Source organism: Zophobas morio, unplaced genomic scaffold, assembly GCF_036711695.1.
Source record: "Zophobas morio isolate AGI-343-1 ecotype UQ-CSIRO unplaced genomic scaffold, CSIRO_AGI_Zmor_V1 ptg000017l, whole genome shotgun sequence".
In the NCBI taxonomy this organism is placed as follows: domain Eukaryota; kingdom Metazoa; phylum Arthropoda; class Insecta; order Coleoptera; family Tenebrionidae; genus Zophobas; species Zophobas morio.
In genome coordinates this window covers 12,711,430-12,735,648 of record NW_026972122.1, presented here as the reverse complement: position 1 = coordinate 12,735,648, position 24,219 = coordinate 12,711,430, and the positions used below count along the sequence as shown (strand labels likewise).

Sequence of the window (24,219 nt, the reverse complement as noted above, 5' to 3'; positions counted from 1 at the left end):
AATTCAGTATACTTAAAGGTAGAGACCCTAGATATACTTTGGAAAAGAGTTGTGACACGGACATTTTCTGTCTCTATCTTTATTACATGACGGTCAGTTATGAAATAGCTATAGTGATTGCTGTCTTTATCTAATTTAGTGATATAGTTTCAAAAACTTCAAAAGAAATTTATAGGTTAAGTTACATTTTCAAGCAGTGGCGTAGTGCTCCAAATAGTTTCTTTGAAATTTTGTTAACAGTACTGACACTGACAGTACCTTATATTTAAGAAGTGTTATGCGGTTAAGTACTTCTTACAATTTGCACTCGGGATCGCTGGTAAAAGAGAAAAATACGGAATACCTAATCATACTGATTTACACTTTATAAGATTATATCACAATTTGCAGTTAAGTTTAAACACCATTCTGTACTTAGGTACTATCGTTGTTCCCAGCTAAGATCTGGAGAGTGTATCACATTGTCAGTATCTAATCGTTTTGCTTCTGGTCAAAACAACATGTTGGAATTTAACGAACGGCACCGTGGTAAGAAATTTGAAGCATGTTTAGTAGGTTCTCTATCTACTACTCTATGATAAACAGTGTGTTTACAACGTCCTCACATTTCCATCATGAATATTTGCTCTGATATGTAGAATAATCTCAGTAGAAATATATAGATTCATGTACCTCTATATTAAATAAAACTTACAAGTTAAAATTTGTTACATCTTTTAATTAAAATAACAATGAAAAAAAAAATACAAAAACAAGCATGGTCATCGAATTTCTGTAACTCGAAATAATTAAGAAATGTTCCACAAACAATTAATTAAATTGCCAAAGAATACATGAGGTTGGATTGAACATTTTTAGATAAAGGTGGAGCGTTAGCAGCAAAATCAACATTCCTACTTTTGTTATTTGGGTTAACAATTGAATTTTGGAACTGCGTTTTTGTACTTTTGATTTTAATTTCTTTTGCAATTCTAGATAATGTGTCTCCGTGTGTGGAATTCCCAGTAAAATGATAACATACGATTTACTTCCATCGTAAGCTTACACCTCCTAACATAAAAAACAAAACATAGGTAGCGACTTCATTTAAATTTGTTAATGTTGTTTCCCAAATTAATGAGGAACGTCGACAGTATTCTTTACCTGGATTGATTGCTGCTTCGCCTAAAAATAAACAATAATCTCTTTCCTATTCGTTAAAATTTTGAATTTTGATTGTTAAATAGGTAAAAATTTCATGTAAAATTCATTAAAATGTGCTGAATTTTACGGCATTGGGTTCCACTTTGAAGGTAACGGAAAATTTATATTCAAAAGATACAGTTATGTCAGTGAGTATAGATGTTAAATACATAGTCACTGGTTATGTCCTGATGTTCCACAGACAAATTTTTATTTTAATGGCTTCTTCTATTGTTTTATTGTTCCAGCGTTTTGGTAGTTTACATTTCACACTTCAATTTTGAATTTGCTTCTCGTTGAGAATCCCTTTTATAGTTCTGTTTTATGCATCGTCCTTATTTTTGTAATTTTTTACTTGCCCTTCTAAACTTGAAATGTTTGCTTTCAAAACATTAATTTCTTTTTCAGCACCCCGCGTTATTTTTTCTTGTAACTTTTTTTCATTTGCAGTTTTTTGATGAAGTTGTCTTTTTCGAAAACAGTCGGCTGAACTTCATCAATAACATTTTTTTTTTTTGCCAAGAACCGGTCATTTTGACGTAAATTCAGCCACATTATAAATTGTTGGAATTGCGTTCTCACATATTTTGCATTCACTTGAAATATAAAATTCTCTTTTTTGAAGTGAACCTGTTGACCAAGGATTAGATGGAAAATACAATTTCGGACAACAACCTCGCAAATGTAAGCCCTTTTGCCAATTTTTCAAGATGGATATTGAATCTGTTCTTTCCATTTGTTAAGTAATATCTTGTTTTCGGGACCTTTAAACAATGAGCATGGCCGACTAGTATAAAGATTATGGCCTGTCCAAAGGAATGCCAAAGGTACCATACGTGCTGCCATCTATTAATACTTCAAAATCGACAAAAGAATTATTAACACCTTTTAAAAGGCACAAAGGCATTCATACCCAAACAAACCACCATTACACGTTTTGAAGTCCCATAATGTCAAGTCAAATTAAAATTTTGCTAAATTATTAAGTGTAATTATTAATAGATGGCAACACGTATCGTACCTCTTGGACAGGCCATAATCTTTATACTAGTCGGCCATGCAATGAGAAACCATTTGCTTCTGTATTTCTACAGTTTCGTACACAACAGACGACGACTATTCTCTTCCACGTCTATAATATGTACTAAATGACAATTACAAAATGTCAAAACATGACTCAAAAAAGGCATCCGTAGCCAGCATAGTAAAATAAAATTTACCATTAATTTTGACGTTTCGTGTCACAACTCTTTTCCCAAGTATATCTAGGGTCTCTAACTTAAAGGGTTTCTTAAATTGTTTGCTACAGTCGTCGGCATTTCGATTTAACCACTCCCTAGTGTAAGTTTTCAAAATTTCGCTGGTGTAAACGGCTTTCCGTACCTTTTTAGAGAGAAAATGGCCGACGATTAATGACATTAGTTACTTTTTTTTTACATTTGTTTGATCGCCGTCTTACAAGGTTCTGTGCTTACAAGGCGACGGCTTATTAATTAAGGGGCTCTTTTATGTGGTTTAGAGCTTAGGGTACGAATTTTCAGTGCACATACACCGCCATTATCAAACTGTGGAATCGAAAGTGCAGAATAAATCTGCACTGCCACAATTGATGGTATAAGCAGTTAACAGTTTACCATCTCGTTAACAAAAGGTGGACATCAATAAAATGGGCAATTACGACTCAAAGGTATAGTGAAAATTGGAACTTTTATTTGTATTTTTACCTACAAGGATGGTGCACGAAGAATGACCACATGACTGGCAGTTTGTATTAATATTTCCATCAGTCTTATTTGTGCTGCCATGGACGATACTGACTTATGGCTTGGTTCTTCTGAATCACAGAACTCTGGCGCTTGTACTAATAATGCGTCATTAGAAGATTTACACATTTTAATGAAATGTTACCAGAACTGTTGAGTATTTTGAGCCCACTGTATACAAATAAATATGAGAAAATTGTAGGTTATAATTTATAAGAAACTACATGAAGTATTTAAAGAGATAAAGCGTGAAGCAAAAGGAAGTGATGTAAAGAAGCAGATCAATTCACTAAGGTTGAATCACAGGAGGGAATTAAATAAAATGAAATGTTCTAAATGTGATAGAAAGACAATTCTCAATGAACATAATTTATAGGAACGTAAACAGTAGTCTCAACTGTTACAAATCAGTGTATTGTCAAAAACTTTAACAATGGAATAAAACAGGATTAACTAACTAACTCATTAATACAATAATTGTTAAAAGGTGTGACATTTATTTACTTAGCAAGGTAAATTAATCATCTATTACCTCTACAATAATTGTTTCTATATCATTCTCTGCATTCATCCATTCACACATCTCAACATCATCTACACAAAGCTGCTGGCCTTCTCTAATATTGCCTTGTGTTTCATTCATACTGGTTTCAGGATCCATACTTACATTTAATGTTCTGTTGGCTAATACATCATCCTGCATAATATCACTTATACTGTCTGATTCATCTGAACTTAAATCAGATTCACTATCAGATTCTCCAAGTGATATTATGACAGGAGGAATATCTTTAACACTGGTATTACCCATCATTCTTTGCCAATCATCCTTGATAATATTTTCACAGTGGATTACACTTGATGTCCACATCTCTGGTGTATATTTAGACATAGCTTCAATCCACAAGTGCTTGATTTCCGATTTTTTGGAAGACTGCTTCAAGATGTGTTTGTTATAATATGGTTTACAGAATCGCCATACTATTTCTATAGCATTATAGTGGCAGTGATATGGAGGTAAACGTAAAACTTCAATATTACTCTTTGACAACAATTCATCAATCTCATATTTACGAGTTGATGGTAAAAGAGGTTTGATAATATCCCAAAGCTGTTTTTTTGTCAAATTATCGCCAAAAGGAATTTTTTTTTGTGCAAGCCAAAATTTTAATTTTGATTTAATCCAAGACAAACGAGGCAATTGTTCTGCTAACACCGAATGATAAGGTGCATTGTCCATGATGATAACAACCTTACCGTTAATAAAATTAACAGATGGAATTAACTGTGTTTCCACCCATTGCCTGAACAATTGCCCGTTCATAGTCTTATGATAGTCCCTGCTATCATTATTGCTATCTAAAAATAGCAAGCAGTTTTCCAAAAAACCAAATTTACCCCCTGCATGAAGTATGGTAAACCTTCGACCCTCATTCATTACTATTTTCGCAGGCATGCCTCTCCGATCACTCTCATGCACCCATCTTCTTACTGGTACACCATGCTGATACACCCACGTCTCGTCTAAATAAACAAATGTCACATCTTCTTCCATTAACTGTATGTAACGCCTTAAAAATTTAATTTTTAATCCCTGTAAGCGGGGCGACTCAATTATAATTTTCCTGTTTTCAACTTTTTTAAAATTGTAACCCATGGATTTAATAACCCTTCGTAGAGTCCGGATACTTGCGTTGTAATTAAGATTTTCTGTGGCAAAATTAAATAAATCCTGAATTGTAAAAAACTCATTCTGACGATTTTTTTCAAATATGTGAAAGTTTAGGTCTTCTTTGAATTCAAAATCCGTAAACCATTTTGACTTCTTTCGTGGGGAAGGTCTAGGATCTTCGGGAAGTTGTCCGGATTTGTGTTGGAGTAAAAGCGTTCTTATTTGACTTCTTGAACACTGCAGGAAAATGAGCTGGTTAATGATAGGATAAAAGGATGTTACTGAGTCACTGGTTGGTGTGAAAAATGGACAACGTGAACTGTGTGGTGGACAAGTAACGTTGGAAATGTTATAGTTACTACCAAGATTTCGTACTGAAAAAATATTCGCCAGTCGTAACTCGTGTTCACGCTGGGAAGACGAAGGATATGCCCGTTGAAACTCTTCGTAACATTTTACAATAGCAGCTTTTATTTGTTTTTTGAACAAAGTTCGCGTTCTTGGCTTCATAATAATTATTTTCAAATTGAAACGCTCTCTTTTTGAATTTGAAGCACGCTGCGCTAGTTCGAAGTTGTTTGAGTCGTTTACGAGTCGTTTGACGTTATTGTCAGTTACAAACGTCAAAGCGCTGCCAATCCGAGGGGTTTAAAATTACCATGGCAATAATACCAACCTGACGTTTTAACAAGTGGTTTTATCCATTTGCCGACGACTATACATGTTGTGGCTATCTTCATCCATACACTCTTTTTAACTGAAGTTTCAAATTTTCTTTGGTTTTCTTCATATTGCTTTATTAAAAATCGTACATTGTTTGAAGTCCACAATCGGTCAGAGGCAGATGTCTGTTCCCCTTCATCGTCATCACCGAGGATTTCGCTATCTTCATCCTCATTATCAACATTATTCGCATCATTTTCTTCACTTGAATTAGGACCTGCATTACAATCCACACTATTAGGCAGATATTCTTTCGTACTTGTAGCAGGACTTTCACTGCAATCAGCTTCTATAACTCTAATATTAAATATTGCTTGAACATCTTGAGAGAGTTCAACATACAAAAGATCGCCTGCTATAAAAACAAGTACATTAATTTATAATCAGCATACAATTTATCACCTTTATTACTTACTTTTTTTATTTTGTGTCAGTAATCTATGTATTATTACTGATGATAAAAGAGTTATTACCATCTTTAACCGCCACATAGTCATTTTTCAGTTCCACTACCGTGATTCCCATATTTCTTAACAAATTTAATAATAATTATAAAATCGCAAATGTGGAAATTGAGCGGGCTTTAAACCATGAACATAACCTCACATCTGTCATTTCACCTTGACAGTTTAAATATGCGCATGCCGACTCTACCAGCTCACATTCGAGAGCTTGTGCATGAGGAGTGAGTTCTGTTCACACCGCTCTCAAACAGTCGAACGGTGGTAGCGTCAACTCTCAACGCACCAAGTGCCGCACACGAACGATTTTTGGGGCGTTTCGCGTTAAAAGTGAAAAAAGAACAAGCGAGCCGAACGTACCTAATGTATATTCCTTTGGGGGGGGGGCAGTTTTTTTCAAAGGCTTTGATTGTTTTGTCGAATTTTTTCGCATCTTCTTTAGAGAGCTTCAACGTGTTATACACCTCTAGCCCTCGCGATCCAATGGTATGCAGCAACTTGGCTATTTTAATGTTGTCCGGTTTTGTGCCCCACTCGTTGGCTGTCAAGTATATCAAAAACCTTTGTTTAAACTTTGCAAAGTTTTCGTTGAGATCACCCTCAAACCCCATTTGTTCGGGAAGCCTACCATCCATGTTATTGCCCTACGACGGCGCCATGTAATATACACCATGCATTAATATTAATGTTTTATTTTTAACACGATACCAAAGATATTTAATATACATAACCTATATCTTCGTACTGTTTTCGGGACCTGCCAGTGCTGTTACTGCCAACCTCTGTCTCTCTATATCATTAATTAAAACCCAGTCTTGATAGGTAAATGCAGGTACGTCAGCATGCTCAAGTTCATTTAAGGCTTGCAACAGAGCAGGCTTTAACTATAAATTACTTAACATGATTAGAGTGGAATTCCGCCTAGTAACAATCCGTTTTCTTTTATAGATTTTAGTTTCATATTCATTAAGTTTTGCTGATCTACAAGGATGGATGTTGCCAGACAGCTGGCTTTAAAAATGTGAGCTGTGTGGTCACATTTTTTTAAAGTTGCGACTATCTCAGGCGTTTTTTGTAATGAATCTTGATCCACTACCAGGTTTAGGGTATGCCCAGAACAGGACAAATTTGTCCATCCTAATAGTGAAATGGCACTCACGATATTACTTCCATTATCTGTTGTTGCCACTTTGACTTTTTCATTATTGTTCCACAATACCATTGTCTCATATAGATCATTTTTTATGTTGACACCTGTATGTCTTTCTTCAAATTGAGTCGTCTTCAGCGTGTGATAATACAAATTGTCATCGAAAATATAGTGAACAGTAACAGTAATGTAGGAAAATTGTTTATTTGTATCTGTCCACATGTCTGAGGTTATGTGAACAGTTGAGGTTTTTGCAAGCTTATCTTTAATTTCTTGTTTCATGTTTTCATACAAAGTAGGTATCATTTTCACTAAATTGTCTGTAATGCTTTTAGATTTAGCACTATTATATTAGTTGGATAAAATATCTTTACTACAAATGAATCCAAAGACATCGACATTTTTGCTTTGTTTTCTTCCATTTTCATTCAGCAATTCTCCAGACTTGAAAAAAATCCTTTCATACGGTACTGATCCAGCTGGTTTTCCAAAATATTGTTTTGGTAATATTCGATGTTCTTCAAATTTCTTCCCTTCTTCTTTCCAAAATTCTAGAGGATTACTTTTTCTATTTATTGTTGGAAGCTCTTCATATCTCTTCAGAGAAATTAAGAAATTGGTTTCTTTTTGGTTTACATTTGTAGGAATGCTTCATCATTTTTATCCTCCACTTTCTCATATTTGGTGCCTGTGGCTTCTACTTCCCCTGTACTTACTTTACTTGTTTCTTTTATTATTATATCATTTTTTAATTTTTGTAAAAACTCCTTGCTCGATTCAAATATATGATGTTTAAACCGTGATGCGTACGTTATAAAAGTTTGATATGAACCAAACCTATATTCCACTTACTTGATAAACATATTCCTTACTTCATTCACGTCACTATTGAGGTCAATTAATTCTCTTAACTCAGTCAAAAAATGTGTCCAATAAATACTTCTCTTTCTTTCGTTAGTGGAAGATGAAGTCCTAAAATAATGTTTATGTTGATTATATAGATAGATACGTATGTAATATCTGATAACAATTAACTATACTTGTAACGGTCTCAATAAATCCCCGGGGCGCCCACTAGAATAGCACTCCGATCGCCACCCCCGAACAGACTCAAGCTTTATCATATCCCCCCTAAGCTTTACCGGCGCACAGGAATGCTCAGTGCAAACCCACCCCAATAAAGGGAGCTGCATCAAAGTTTTTCCCCAGAGTTGGATTCCCACTCTCAGCTAAAAAACACTAGGCCATTGCAGCGAGCTGGATACCCACTCCTAGGTCTTGTGTTTGTTTCTGCGATTTGAAACTCGAAGTCTTAGCCCACTTACTTCCCGCCGGGTTGATCCGCGGACTCACTTCTCCTACAGAGAGGGGTAAGTGGCTGGACTGTTGCGAGTACGGAGTCTACGTGTACGAGTACGGAGTTTACATGTGCAAGTACCGAAGTATAGTTTCGCGACGGACTTTCCTTGTGTTACGGTCCCGCTACGGACTCTCACCTGTGCGCGACAGACTTTTACCTGTACGCGACGGACTTTACCTGGGCTGTTAAATTAAGTGTCTCTGTCTGGACTGCATATATTCTTATACTAATAGGCTTATTATACCACCACCTGTATATACATTAATAATAATAAACATTTGTTACAACCGTTACAAGTGTCGCCCAACGTTAAGCCCGAAGCTACGACCGCGATCCGCGAAGTGAACCTGGCATATAGTATCAAAAAAGCCACTAGTGACCACCTCCATACAAACAAGAAGTATGGCCATTACAGCAGACCAGCTACAACAGATAATTGAGAGACTGAAGCCAGCAGAGACAATTAAGCATTTTACTCACGGTCCGGCACGTTTCGCTGGTACACGCATTAAGGAGGCGGTAGAGGATTTTTTGGCAACCGCCGACTTCTACAAAATTAGTGAAAAGATCACGGACGAAAATGCACTCCTTGGACTTCCATTGCTCCTCCAAGGTACGGCCTATACCTGGTGGACAGGAGTAAAAGCAGGCATAAATACCTGGGATGATGTGCTGCGACAAGAATTCGCGCCCACCCCGCCGGCGTATCAAATTTATTTAGATGTCTTTGCCACGAAGCAAGACCAGAGGACTTCCACGGGGCTGTTTGTTAGCCAAAAACGGGCCCTGCTCGCACAAGTGGAGCCCGCCGACACCGAGAGTCGCCAACTAGACATGGTGTATGGACTCCTAAAGTGGGACATACGGAGTAGGGTTCCACGGGAAATGGTGCACAACTTCGCACAGCTCCTCGTCGCAGCCAACAAAGTCGAGATGCAGGCACAAAGCCGGAACATTGAACGAGGTGCCGTCCCAACCACAACGCCGGCACCACCTCGCAACGATAAACGCGCTCATTGTGAATTCTGCAGACACCTCGGCCACGAAACTTCCGCTTGCAGGAAAAAGCAGAGGCACCTTTCTGCAAAGGCACCATCCCAAAATAACCCGAAAACGTGTTATGGGTGTGGTAAACCGGGCGTTTTTCGTAGAAATTGCCCGGAATGCAACGAAGAAAACATCAACGCTTCCACACTCAACGTCCAGTTCTGCGCTCTGGAGGCCCGCAAATTCGAACGACCCGCCGTACAGATAAACATTGACGGGATGTCGGGAACGGCATTCCTGGACAGCGGAGCAAGGACCAGCCTTGCCAATTGTATGGTCTTCTTAAGAAAAAGGGCCACAACTTCGAAGACGCTATGGTCCGGTTGACCCAAGCGGACGGGAATAGCCGCATAAAAACCTGCACGTTGCCGATCACACTTAAAAGACGCACGACAGCGACCCAGTTTATTGTTATCCCAGAAGCAGTGAATTCAAAAACCCTCATTGGGGGCGATTTCGTACAGAAATCAAGAATGGTCATCGATTATGGGAGCCAAAGGTGGCATTATGCAGGAAATCGTCACGAGTGTTACGGGTTTATCTCGAAGGAGGAATCACCAGGTCGTGTGGAGATCGCTTTCCACGAGTTAAAAGCACCCCCACCCAACGCCAACATATTAAAGGAGACGTTCATAGGGAGTCGCTCTCAAGAAGTCGCCAGCCCCATGGATGCGTCCGAAACCGTGGAAATCACCAACATCATCTCCGACTTGACCGGGGGATATGGGCCGATTTTAACACCGCTACCAGCCACGCCTGTTACCGCCAGACCACGGACCCCGCCGCATTATCATTTCGGTATCGAGACTTCGCGATCGGCTTATATGATGAGCGACGCCGCCTTCGCCGTCGAGCAAGAATGGAGTAACGCTTTAACACCAGATGACTTCCAACTCTTTCCCGAAATACGGATGGCCACCCGTGACGTACATGACGTTATCTTACGGACTGAAGACGAAGCCGTTAATAACTACATCTTATAGTTTGTGCACTTTGCGAGATATAGGTTTGGTGTATGTACAATGGTGTTTGTACAGAATCGTTGTCTGTTCTTGTGCTTCCAACGTTACTTAGTACTGGCAGCAATAATTTAGAAAGAATTATTTGGGAAATTGTTCTTCTGTGATCTTGATTTCCACATGTGAAGAAGTTTGAGGCACTTAGATGGTCCAGCAGGAGTTCATATAAAATTTTTGACGGATTACACGACATCGGCAAGTATTGAATGATGTCCACAACTAATTCGTATATATGTGATATTAAGCATGCAAATTCTTTTGTAGGGTACCTTAAACCTCCCCGATCTTGATTTTGAATTAGTCCAAGTAAAGGATTGGTAATGTCTGACGTTGACAACGGGCCCAAACAAGTTGCACAAGAAACCCTCTCTTGAATCGTAAGTACTATATAAGCAGCAATAAACGCCTGTGAAGCAGACTTTATGTTTTGTTTCAGATTATACCGAACGGTTTTTATCAACTGTATCTTATTTAGTACATGTTCTGGAAACTGTATATTATTTGTCTTTTTGAACTTGTTCCTTTGCAATTTTAGATTGCTCAACATTGCTGATGTATGTACAGTCTGCTGAAACATTGGCATCTCTGGCATCAGTTGCATCTTGAGAACCTCCTCGCATTCGGATCTGACTGAATGTGGACTTAATAGCATCAGAACTAAATGCTCTTGTGAGCACAAAATAAAAATGGATATTACGCAAATATTACTTTTTATAATTTAATTTTGCTTATATACTTTTATTGCCATTTCATCAATTAAAATACTGCACACTTTAGCAGCGGGTGTTAAAACCTGAGCTTCCGCTAAAAGTCTATTTTTAATTACCGAAGTCCAAAACTTGATAGGATCTTCTGTTCTTGAACTTAAGGTTTGGTTTAAATAGTTTTTTAATTCAGAAGGTATACCTGAATTGTTACAAACTCCTTCATTTTGTTTAATGGATAATTTGTCATGAACCGCCCATAAATTTAATCCAGTACTGGTCATGTCAGTAAGTTTTTCTTGGTTTTTGTCATAATTTCGTGGTGACACTGACACTGAGTCATTTTTTTTGTGTTCATCAATTAAAACTTTTATTCTTGCAACTGCTGCTGTATCTGCTAATGGATTTTCAAAGTGTATGCGTTTAAATCTTGGGTCGAGTATACTAGAAACTGACAGCAAATTATTTTTTTCCACGCTGGAATTATCCGAATAAAACCTCGCTACCTCCTCTTTTAACTTATTCAAAATTTGTTTGACAACGTTAGTGCTAACTTCTACTTTATCTAAAGTAAGCTTTAGACAGTGTACTATTGGTATAACCTTACTTGAAGTGACATAATTTTGTCCTGACATTTCGACAGTCATGGCTTCAAAGGGAGCTAAAACCAATATCAACTCTTTCAAAATTGCAATGTTTTCTTGATCAATCATTTTAATATTTTGATTGTCAAAAAGGATAATGCTAATCAATGGTGCAAGCTCCAAAAATCGTTTCAACATGTAGTATGTCGAATTCCACCTAGTACTTATATCTTGAATAAGTTTCAGACAAGAACCTTCTGTTTTCCCATTCTGTATTTGATATGTTCGAAGTTTTTGGGCCGCATCATGACTTGTTTTAAAAAACGTAACAATAGCCTTCACTGAAGAAATAATATTATTGACATCTTTCAAACTGTTGGTAACAATTAAATTGGTAGTATGCACAAAACATGGTAAATGTTTCTTACTACCAAAAAATTCATGCACAGCTTTCACCATATTTCCTGCATTGTCTGTAATAACTGCTGTTATTTTATCTTTAGAAATATTCCATTCGTGACAACAATGTAGTAAAGCAGTTCCAATATAATCGTATGTATGCTTGTTTTCTAATAAAAATACTCCTATTGTAATTGATTTTAGTTCTGTTTCTTGAAGATAATGAACAGTTAGTCCCAAAAAACTTCGATTATTCAAACTATCAGTCCATGCGTCAGTTGTTAGACAAAAATTATCCACCAACTTGAATTTGTCTTTAATTTTGGAACTTAAAACTGTATATTTTTCATCAACTTGTCTTGTAATTGTAGAACGCCCTGGAGCCTTATATAGTGGTAAAGCGACCTTTTTGAAATATTGAAATCCTTTACGTTCTGTGAAAGATAAAGGAAGGTGATCAACTGTGATCATATAAATCAAAGCATTGGTTATTTTAGCATTCATTCTTCCACCTAGCAAAAAGCATTTCATACAAAAAAATATTTTTCAGTAATTGGAACTTACCTGAAAATGAATTTATTTCATCGAAAGCTGATACTATGTCATTTTGTTTGAACTTAAGGGTAGATTTTTCGAAACTGGGCAATGCATCTATTTCACTAAGATCAGTAAGATCACAGAGAGTTACTGTTGTTGCTTCTGATAAATTTGTCTCTAAAAGTTTAATGGAATATGTAATTAGGTATTTCTCTGCATTAACCAACTTACCGCTCTTTTCGACATCATTGTGTAGTGATGATGTAGAAACATCATTCTGTAGTGACGATGTAGTAGTCTGGGTCTGATCTTGATCCTCTTTTGAACCTTTGTTATTTATCACTTTTAGACGTTTTTGACTCTTGTTTTGTGCCAATCCCATATTTAAAAATTCTGAATGTTTACGTTTCAGGTGGTTTCGTAAATTTGTAGTATTGTTATGATGCTTGTAAACATTGCTACATATTTTGCACCTTGATGAAATTGCAGTAAATTTCGTGAAATAGCATTTTACGTCAATGTGCGACTCTGACATTTCTAATCTAAAAGTAAACAAAATGCCGAACAACTTTTATAACCAAATTACAAACCTACTGTTAATGGTCAAAAGTGTTAATCTTGTTTTCCAAATCCAAAGCACAATATTCACCACATATTTACATTAACGTAGAACCAGTATTCTAAATCACTTCTAAACTATGATGTATAATCACCGGATTACCCTACCGCCCTACATGCAGAATGCAGATGACTGTTGACTACATGTACATGTACATCGCAATTCTTCGGTTTTTACTTTTTTGTCCTATTCACACCACGACTTAAACAAAGATGTGCTTTGCACTACAAATACATCAAACAAAGACAACGAACTCCCACTAGAAATAAAGATAAGTAGAAAATGCTAGAAACTATTTGGCGCGTACATTGGCACATTTTGCCATTCTCACCTTTATGTACATCGAAATTAGGGGTGGTAATTCGATCAAATCAAACGTTTTAACGTTAACGTTCAAGTTCAGAAAAATGTTCGTAATCGCAGTAGATACCAACCGTTAATTCTAAAATTGCAAAAGTTACTAAGATGATTGTTTGAGCTGTGGTTTGAGTAAAAAAATGATTTCTTTCCACAATTTAAAAAAGCATCGATTTTCACTCAAAAAAAATCGATCCCCAGAGAATCGTGCAGATCAAATAATCGATTCATAATCGATCATTTTGTTAAAAATATAATCGAATATCGAAGAATCGAATCGAGAATGGGCATCACTAGTGTCAGTACTGTCAGTACACATTTATGCATTGTGGTGCACGTGTTTTGTTGTGATGATATTTATTCCGTAAAAACAAATGAAACGCTCGCCAAAACGACCCGAATTATCTTCGGATCATTCTAGAGGTCGTCTGCAAAGTTGATTATACGACAGCCATGGTAGAGGTAGGATTTTCTTCTCATTTATGTGATTTTACGGAGAGTTCGGCGTTACGTGCAAGTAGTATTCAACTTGCACTTGCACACATCGGCCAAATGTTTATGGAACATTAGGGGCAATTCTGAATCAAACTGGTAAATCTGATTGGCTCTTTCTTTCTAACAACCTTTAAATTTTAACAGGTTTGATTCAGAATTGCCCGTATTCACTGTTGTTGTTATGATGTTCTGAATTTACGATGATTTAGTTAGGGTAGAAATTATTCGAATTTCACTTGATCAGTGGCGTGGCGTATTGTTAAATGCATCAATTTAAACCAATGCATTTTCTGAAATTTATAAACAACCATTTATTACTTCACCATCTTCTGCTTTGGTAGTCGAATCTGCTGATCTTGGCCTATAATCTTGGCCAAACGTTAATAATATCCAAAGCAACAAAAAAGAGTAACTATAGACTCGATCTGTGTCAAATACGTTGCGTATGTTTATGCTGTTCTCAAATGGTTTTACCACGGAAGTGAGTTTAAAAGTGAGTGGGCATTTATGTAAATTTCGTGATGAAATTTATTTTTCACTCGTATATAATGTTTGTTTTATATCCATGATTTGATAAACGTAAAGCGGCATCTTATATCCGGGGCACAATGAGCGGGCATAAAAAGTTATTACGCCCTCTCATTATGCCCTATTTTGCTAAACCAAATTAAACAAAAATTAAAAAAAAATATTGTTTATTTTTAACTACTTATTTATTTTTTGACAATTTATTTAATAACGAAGATACAAATTACAATTTACAAACTTGCTATTCATACCAAACTATTCAGGTAAACTTAAACTTTTCGGAGGTGCCTCTTGGAATTATTTCTGCCACTGCTTCCATTCTGCTCGCACCGAATAACGTATTATATAAACATCTAGAATTGTGTTCACTCATCCTCCAACTACCTTTACAGCATAAAACATTAGTATTTAAATTAATTACAATCATCAAAAAATAACTTAGTTTACCTTCTGAAGTAGATGTGTTGTCGGAAGCATCTTTTAGAAATTGTATGACTTGTTTGCCAGTCAAAACTCGGGATTTTTTTGCCACATAACCTTTTGGGTTTTTTTATAGAAATATGTCAAACGATGATAATTAGAAATGTCTATGTTGTCATTTACTCTTAAAGTTGTCTTGACCATCGAGTATTTTCACCATAAGGAACTGGGTGAATATTTTTCTGACTAAAAATGAAGAACACAGTTAAATAATTATTTTATAAACAGAATAACTCACCAATTCTTGGAAGTAAGCCACTTCTTAATTTTCCAATTAAGGAAAATTTTGTATTCTTTTTCATATATGGATCCTGATGTTCCAGGTAACACATTTTCATTGGCTTTTTGCGCTTTCTTCACAATGTTTTCTGGAATTTCACAATTTTCCTCATTCATTTTCGCGGTCGAAAATATACGTGTTGACACCGTGAATAGACGCCGTGTTTGCAATAAACATAGAATCGCCTTGACAACAAAATCAACGCCACGTAATTTTTTTTTTACGAGTTAATTATATAAATTAGTCTTTTTTTTTAGATTTTCTCGTGAAAAATAAAAGTTTGTATGCACCACGGGCACGACTTGATGTTTATAAATCTCGGGCCAGAGGCCCTCGATTTTGTAAACGTTGCCCTCGAACATAAACATCTTCTTTGTGCCCTTGGTACATAAATAACTATTATGTTTGACTCAATCATAACAATGTCATTTACAGTGTTGGGGACAGATACTTTTAAAAATATCTAGATACAGATATAGATATATGGAAGATAAAAGTATCTAGATACAGATTGTTTTCGATTTTTTCGAAATGTATCTAGATAACAGATACAAGAAAACAGATACTTTTTGAAGCTTTGGCGAATAAAATAACTGAAAACATGTTATTAAAAAAAATTACCTACAATTTATTAACTTAGATGTTTGTATTCGACATTACCATTAACATACCTTGTTTGACAAATGTTCCTTGTCATCAGCTTGTGTTAGAAAGGCGTCCACATGTTCTTTAGTCAGAGTGGAGGATTTTTTTGGCTTATGACCTTCTCCTTTTCTTTTAAGATAAAGAATGAGACCATAAAATCGATTAATATCTATACCCTCTTGCAAATTTATTGTGGATCGAAGCGTAGAGTACTTCGTCCACAGGGACGACTTTTGAAGGATACTAGTTCACTATTAAAATATGCCAACAGGCAATCTTCGGTGGTTTTAATAATCTTGTTCGTTGTAGACCAGAGCCGGTATGTCTTGTACGCATTTTCATACAAAATTTTAGATTTCTTCGGCAGCAGTTCTTCTCTTGCTTTTGAAGCAATATTCTGAATCTCGTCAGGAGCTTCCAGTAGTTCTATTGAACTCATTTCTTAGTCCAGATTCAACAAATTTATACAGCTAATTTTCAAAAACGCAAAAGAAAAATGATACAAGCTCACTCACTGCTCAATCCTAACTTACAGTAATTAGCCCAAACTGTTGGCGAGGAAATAGTTCTTGTCTGTGGAGTTTCAAAAAGTATTTATTTATATAAACTTTCTTCGAGACAACTCCTTCTTTGTAAATGATGGTCGAAATCAAGATTTACTATAATTTCTTAGTACAATTTCAACTTACGACCGCGTACCGATTACTGTCCCGATAAAAATGTACCAGTACGTACAATATATAACATTATTTATCTTGAACAAAGTATAAAGTTTTAATAGCGTACAATGTTCGACAGGTATGGTATCCAACTATGTAATTATATGTTTACAAGAACTGAGATAATAAAATATTAATAAGGTAAGCTCGGGTAAGCGTGACCGCATTTTTCAATAGTTGGTTTTGTTTAGACGTTTTTCGTTACCTAAAGATATATTTTTCAGTCATAAGTCTGTTTACATTAGGTCTCAACATAAGGATTTTGTATCGTAGTTCTTTCAAAATGATTCCAGACATGACAAAAAAGCTATTAAATATTTTTTAAAACAATGTCTGTGTTTCACACTTTCTCAACCAAGAGGCGCAAGTGTGACAATGGCTTATAGTTGCACCAAATCGTACTTCCATTTAGACTGAAAGGGGCAAGTGTGAAAATTTAGAAAAAAAATTATTACTCAGTTTGATAGCTTTATTAAGAAAAATGTTACAAACTTTTAGAAATTATAAATGTATACCAGCAAAATCAACTTGAAACTGTAAATGATCTCTTCGGCCTGTAACTGGTTTAGGCAAAACTCTGATAATGTCTTCTTCAGCCACAGTGTCTGTATCTTCTATTAACTTGCCATGATTCATCTTTTTATTTTTAATCTGTCCAACAAAATGCTTAATACTTTTTTTGGAAGCATATTTTACTATAACCCAGGTTCCTATAGTTATTTGGAGTGACTCTTGTTTTTCTTCTTCTTCGTCAAATACCTCAGGGTCTATATCATCGTCTGTATCCTCGAATACTGGATCTCCCATGGCTTCTTCAAAATCCGAGTCACTAAAACTATATTTTCTTTTTACTTGTTATAGTTTGTTAGTCTTCATCTTAGGTTTATTTTTATTAATCTTATTCCCTTTTTCCTTTTCTTCTCGTTCTTTTGCAAGTTTCTCCAATACACTGACTGAATTCTCAAGATTTAGTGACAATAATCACACAGATAATTTTTGTTGGAGCCAGATTCGGCTCCCGAGCAGGTTTCATGCACCCACTTCTTACAGCCACTTCTAGTCTTGTTTCTTGGCAGAGGAAACAATACCAATCTTCAACGTTTGCTTCCACTACGATAACACCTGTTTCCTTATTTTGGGATTTCTTCTTTCCTAAACCAGAGAGACCTGGTTGAGGTTCACTCAGTTCGCTAATAAACTTGTTCGTTTTTTTTCCTTTCTTTTTTTGTTCTAACTGTTCCTTATATGGCGTTGCAGTTAGCACTACAGATTTTTGTGCTGTTCTTTTTCTTTGCTTAATAATTCTGGGAGCAGGAGAAATTTCTTGGGGTGTGTAGTAATGTGCATCTTCGGTCTCATCATCAAAAGTCCCCTTGGCAATAGGATCTTTGTCAGTCTCTTCCATTTCAGTCTCATTTAAATTGCTAGAATGAGTCTTGTTCCCGGGATCCGAGTTATCCACAATAGTGTCAAGGCAACTCACTGGTAGTAGTAATCTATTGTTAAGGAACTTAATTTGTACACAAAGGGGTACTTCCATAAAACCGAATTAGAACTGGGGAAACTAAAGACTTGATAGCACGCCTCTACTACTCATTGTTATAATTTTTGTTGAATACTAGATTGTCAAAGCTCTCCTTTCTGGGAGCTACAGTAAAAATAGCTGTAGTTCTGCTAGACAATCTTTTAAGGAACCGTAAATAAATGTTCCTAACATAACTGCCAAGTTCTGACCATCATAAACAATTACTCCACCCGGTAGCCGAGCTTGGGATAAATAAGGATTAAGGTGAAAATATGCGGTATCGCCAGTAACTGACCAGATTGGGGTCAGTTTAGATAATAACTTGAGAAGGAGGGTGAGAAAAATGTGGCCTCATAGGTAGGTCAAGTCCTCGTTGGCACTCCAGTCATCAATGAAATAAAAGTCAGGAACATTTAAGTACTCCTTAGCATGGTAGTTGCTCTTATACCAATAAATTTAGTAGTTAGGGCAACACTGTTTGTCCGTGCATCGGACACCCGCACCAAAGTCATCCCCAAGTCCAGATTTATGCCGATGTACCCTTGGTTGGAACACGTTCGCTCACCATTAGAAATATTTATGCTTTGGTTTTTCTCTACTTTCTGCTTATAAAACTGTTTAATTCTTCATCCAGAAATGACATTATTCTGCAAAAATTTTACAAAAAAACCCAAATGCAGAGGTGATACACTGAATGTTTAGTCGTCCAGATTCTCTAAGGTTGTTGTAAAATTGGGGTACTGTGAAGTCGACAATGGAGGGGTTAATTAGGCAAACCCACAATTGTAAATCTTTTCGATTGTACCTGACCCTGCCTGTAATACATTTCACTTCATAATGGGACAAATCTTTGATTTATGACAGTAGGTTCGTGCCAGTGACCAGCCGCCCAAAAGGGATTATATTTCCCATTATTAAGTTCAGTCGGGCTATATAACCTTACAGAACCTGGAAGACTATACCACTCCTAATAATTCTTTATCTTGCATGATAACTAAAAGTTACATGGTATTATCACAACAGTACGTACTAGTGGTGCGAACTAACGTTAGGGATCAAAATAAGAACCAAAAAACTCACTATTTTAATAAATCCGCAATTTTGGAACTCAACCTGTCAGAATATTTTCCCTCCAATTAATTTACGAGTATATTACCATTACTGCCGAGATGTCGCTGATCCATTGGTTCAGGAATTGTACCCGACACACTCTAAAATATTTATGACTAGGTGGTACAATATAGTCATTTTGAATTCTATTGCTAACATATGAACAATTTTTTTGTTCTTCTTCTAAATGTTCCGCAATAAGAGGATCATTCTTTGAAAGTAATGAAACTAAATCTGAAAAGAGAGCCCTCTCTGAATTTATATTTTACTCATTTTATGCCCTCTGAAAGAATGTCCCTCTTTAACGAGACAAAACATTATCCATAACACTGTATCCTCGTACCAAGATAATATTGTGGAATTGGTGGTAATTTTTCCCTTGAAGTGTAACAATGAAACAAGCTACCTGCGAACCTTAGGTCTAGCGTCTCCTCCAGTAGTAGTATTTTGTGGAGTCTCTTTTCCGTGAGGTCTGCCCTTTGAATTGCTCTCCCCCCCTCTTCTTTTTTGGGTCGGATTATTATAAACTTTGTGAGACGATCGAATGTCTTTGGCAGTTCTACCCAAAGACTGGGCTCACTTAATTTGATCCCCAAAGTTGGGCCCGAAGAGAAATGTGCTGGGCAGGGTTTGTTGTGCAAAACCTTGACCTGTTTGTTAAATAGAGGATAGAGCAGAGTGTGTCTGCTTGTCGAAACATGGTGATGTTAAATAGAGGATAGAGCAGAGTGTGTCTGCTTGTCGAAACATGGTGAAAGAGTTTGCAAACCAGACGGCTATTTGTATATAATTCACAATTCACACTCATCAACATCGTTGTCACTTTCAATTTTAAGAACTGTTACGTGATTTCTACACAGATAATACCACTACCGAATATTCTTTTTCTATGACTGCATGCCTCTTTTCAATTTGAGTAACAGCGCTTGATTGGCTGCCGGTCGACCCTCTTGCATTATGCAACAATCAAGTCCATTCTAAGACACATCTGCGTGAATAGTGACCTCCTTTGATTCACCAAAATTTTGCAACACGTCAGAACTACGTATTTTATTCTTAATATTTTCTAATATTTTATTATGAACTCAACAAAATTTTTAACAACCTCCGCACCAGTATCTAATTACATTTTCCCAACATAATTACATAATTGTACATCTTCATACCATATTTTGATAACACTGTTAACACCCCAACAATATTTCTTAACTCCTTCCACCATGAGCGTTACTTCTAAACCACTCTCAGCGAAACTTCATTCTTCACTGCTCTAACTTCCTTAACTCTACAACAGAGTTTAAAATTATTTATTTTACCACACCTGTGACACTTCTTTCCAAAGTTAGGAGAATTTCGAAATCAATCTTTCGTTTTACACTTGGTACATAAAAATTTTGTTACTGTTTCTTGTCTCTCCTTACTATCATCTTGCTGCTTCTTCATATAAATAACTTTCTAAACATGCATTCTTCTTCTGGAGTACTTCCACAGTCTTCACCCCTTCTGTCTGCACTGTCTGGACATAGGTCTTGATCGCTTCATTGGTTCTACACTTGATGATAACATCTGCGATATTTCTTTTAACAATTAACTTCTGCTGTATTTCTTTGTCAAATATTCCAAACATTATCCTATCTCGTAGCATTTCTTCGGAATCTTTGAATTCGCATCTCTTCACCCCAGTTTTTAAATCATTCGTAAAATGATCAAAAGATTCACCACACTCTTGTTTCCGATTGTAAAACAAAAATCTTTCATAAACTATGCTTTTCTTAGGATTAACATACTTCATAAACTCTTTGATTTTTCAATAAATTTGGATTACCGGGTATTATTGGGTGTAGTGACGGCACTCATGTTTTGATCGTTACTCCCATCGAAAACGAACATTTGTACATAAATCGTAAACGGTATCATTCTTTAAGTGTCCAAATTATTTATGATGAAGGATTCAAAATTACCAATGTGAATGCCAGATTTCCGGGCAGTACCCACGACAGTTTTGTTTGGCAAAATTCTAAATATGTATTTTTACTTTTCTACGGGATCTCACACGAGAACATAGAGGCAATTACTATTTACTAGGCGACTCTGGATATCCCCTTAGACCGTGGATGATGACACCAATTTTACCGGAACCTCCAGCTGGTTCGCCTGAAGCTGATTACGAGGCCAGAACCAGGACTATTCGTTCTAGTGTGGAAGTGTGCCACGGAAAATTAAAAAACAGATTCCGATGTTGTTAAAAGACCGAACGCTATATTATGGTCCGGTGACCGCAGAACAAATTATAAATTCATGTGCGGTGCTGCCCAATATTTGTATTGACAATAACGTTCCTCTGTATGAAGATGAAATTGTTGTTGAAGAAATGGACAACCAAAATTATGAGGAAAACCCTAGAGAAGAAAATTTTCAAAATGATTTGACAGAAGGTCGTCGCATTCGATGAATGCTTATTAGAAATTACTGTAACCACAATAATGATAATAATTAAATCATTACTATTGAAGTTTAAAGTTATATTTTATTCAATTTAATTAGTTATAACAAACTTTACATAAAAATTAATTAAACTCAACTTAAACTTCGGTAATCTAATTTTTGTAACTGTACCAGACTTTCTACGGCCGATGCAATTCTTGCCTTTACAAATATGTCTTCCTTCATAAGTTTTAGTTTTTCTTTATAATAATTATTTTTGCGTTCATTTTTTTTTCCTTGGATATAGTTAATAATTTATTTGATGCTTCCATGGAAGGTCTTAAATTATTATTTTTTGTTCCTGCAGACCCTTGGGGCTTCCTCATTTTTTTCTCTAAAACAGGTGCGCAGGTCGTTTCGGGGTCTATGTCACTACTGCCCTTTGGTTCGTTGATGTGTATTTCATCAACGATAAAGATTTCGTTGGAAGCAGATTTGTCCATATTTTTGAGTTCATATATTTTCGTTATTTCCGGTAGATCTATCCCTGGTTCAGGGACGTCGGTGTCCCTCGGTTATAGTTTTTCCACCTACTTTGTTTACTAAATTAGTCTTTTTGTTTTTAAATTATGTAATAAGCACTATCAAATCTATTATATTTAGAATTATTTCTTCTATTGGATCGAGTGCTTCATTAGTACCTTGCCCACCTCCGGTTTGTGTAGCGGATTTGTTTACAGTGCTTGATTTTTTCTTTGCTTTACTTTTTATGTCACTCCAACTCTACAATTTCATGAATTTTGAAACAATTACTTTTTTATAGAGCAAACATTATTCTCACCTTCCTCCACTCTTTCCACGATTTTTGAACTCCCGGGGTAGCATTCAACAGCAGCAACAGGAAAGTTATGCTGTGTTGCCAGCAAGTGCTCACGGTTTCAAAACGACGATGGTTGGTCTCATTTTTTCCAAACGCGAAAATTTTTCTTTAAAATTACGAAACAAATTACTTCATTTCATTCCATAAGTTTATATTACTTCGAGATGAATTTCGGATTTAGAAACAGCTTCTTTTAAGCGAGGAAAATGGTTGAAAGTTTTACTTTTTGAAAAAATTGTAATTTCTTTTGAAAAGCAAAAATATTTTGGATAAATTCAGAACTGTTTTTGTTTTTTTCTTATAGTGAAATGTCCAAAGATAAATCACTTGGTTGTTCTTCCACATAAAGTTCGTTAATGAAGTTTACAGTTTGAATAAAATTTACAATTTTTAATACGGTTTTAAATATATGTTCAAAATTGAAATATTTTGAAACAAGATGTTCTCGATGGACCGAAATAAAATTGGGCATTGCTTCATCTTTTGTTAGAAGACCAACTAATCCTACATTTGCGGGTGCTCCATCAGTAGCCACACTTACTAATTTATTTACGGGGACATTCCGAACTTTCAGCGCATCATCAAGAGCTTATTTAACGTGGATGCCGCGAGTTGTATCCTTTAATACTTTTAAATCAAGCAATTCTTCAAGGCAGCTGGCATCCTCAAAAACAAAACGAATGAAAATTGTTAACAGGGGCTGATCTGTAATGTCAGCCGGTTCATCAAGTGCCAAACTAAAAGCAGCGCATTCTTTTCAAATCTTTTTCTAATTTTAACTCCAAATCCTTGTTTATTTCAGAAATGTGACGTTCAGTCGTGTGTGAAGTGGGAATTTCGGAAATTGATTCCAAAAGTTTTGAATTATTAGGATCCAATGTGGTAATTACATATGTCATATTTTGTTTAATAAAATCGCCCTCAGTATAAGGACGCTTTGCTGGCGAAATATTCCACGCTATTTTGAAACTAGCTTCTACTTGTGAGCCTGCTTCGTCGTTAAATTTTCCCATAAACATAATCTGGTTATTAATGGTGGACGTTAATGAGTTTAGTTTTTTGGTTCTTAATTCAGATTTATGTGGAAATTGAGACGAAAACTGGGACTGTAGGTGTTCATAATATCGTTTCAAATTACCTGATTTGAAGTTATTTACGGAAGAATTACAGACAAGGTACAATGCTTTTCCATATCTCTCGATAAAAGCATATTCTTCCCATTCTTGTTTAAATGTTCTGTTTTCGTCGTTATATTTACGTTTCTTATTTTGAGAAGCCATAGGGCAAAATATTTTTGTTACTAAAACGGTCCTAAAAGAATTTTAAAACTTTACTTTAATCATAATTTAAATTTTAAAAAGTCTTACCTTTTTCACAATCAGAAGAAAAAAAACTATTGTTGCACTCGTGTGTGCGAAGAATCACCGGCAGGATCTTCTCCGATTTAACGGAGGGGTTGGCGGTTTTTCTCCCGGCTTTCGCATTGGATCGTTCTGCCTCTCCGCTGACGTCGCCGTAGGTCATCGACTCCGAATTAGACGTAGCGGGTTTCGGCC

At 36.0% G+C, this 24,219-nt stretch overlaps 2 long non-coding RNA genes across 2 annotated transcripts; one reads left to right on the top strand and one right to left on the bottom strand.

Moving 5' to 3' along the window:
• Positions 1–2,918: 2,918 nt before the first annotated feature.
• On the top strand, positions 2,919–4,696 carry LOC135130098 (uncharacterized). Its single transcript, XR_010280677.1, has 2 exons — positions 2,919–3,097; positions 3,148–4,696. It is a non-coding gene; the product is annotated as an uncharacterized LOC135130098 (long non-coding RNA).
• Positions 4,697–12,525: 7,829 nt separating this feature from the next.
• LOC135130692 (uncharacterized) lies at positions 12,526–13,178 on the bottom strand. The gene is made up of 3 exons (XR_010280833.1): positions 12,833–13,178; positions 12,629–12,778; positions 12,526–12,576 (listed from the first exon to the last, which is right to left on the bottom strand). It is a non-coding gene; the product is annotated as an uncharacterized LOC135130692 (long non-coding RNA).
• Between the last annotated feature and the right edge of the window lie 11,041 nt (positions 13,179–24,219).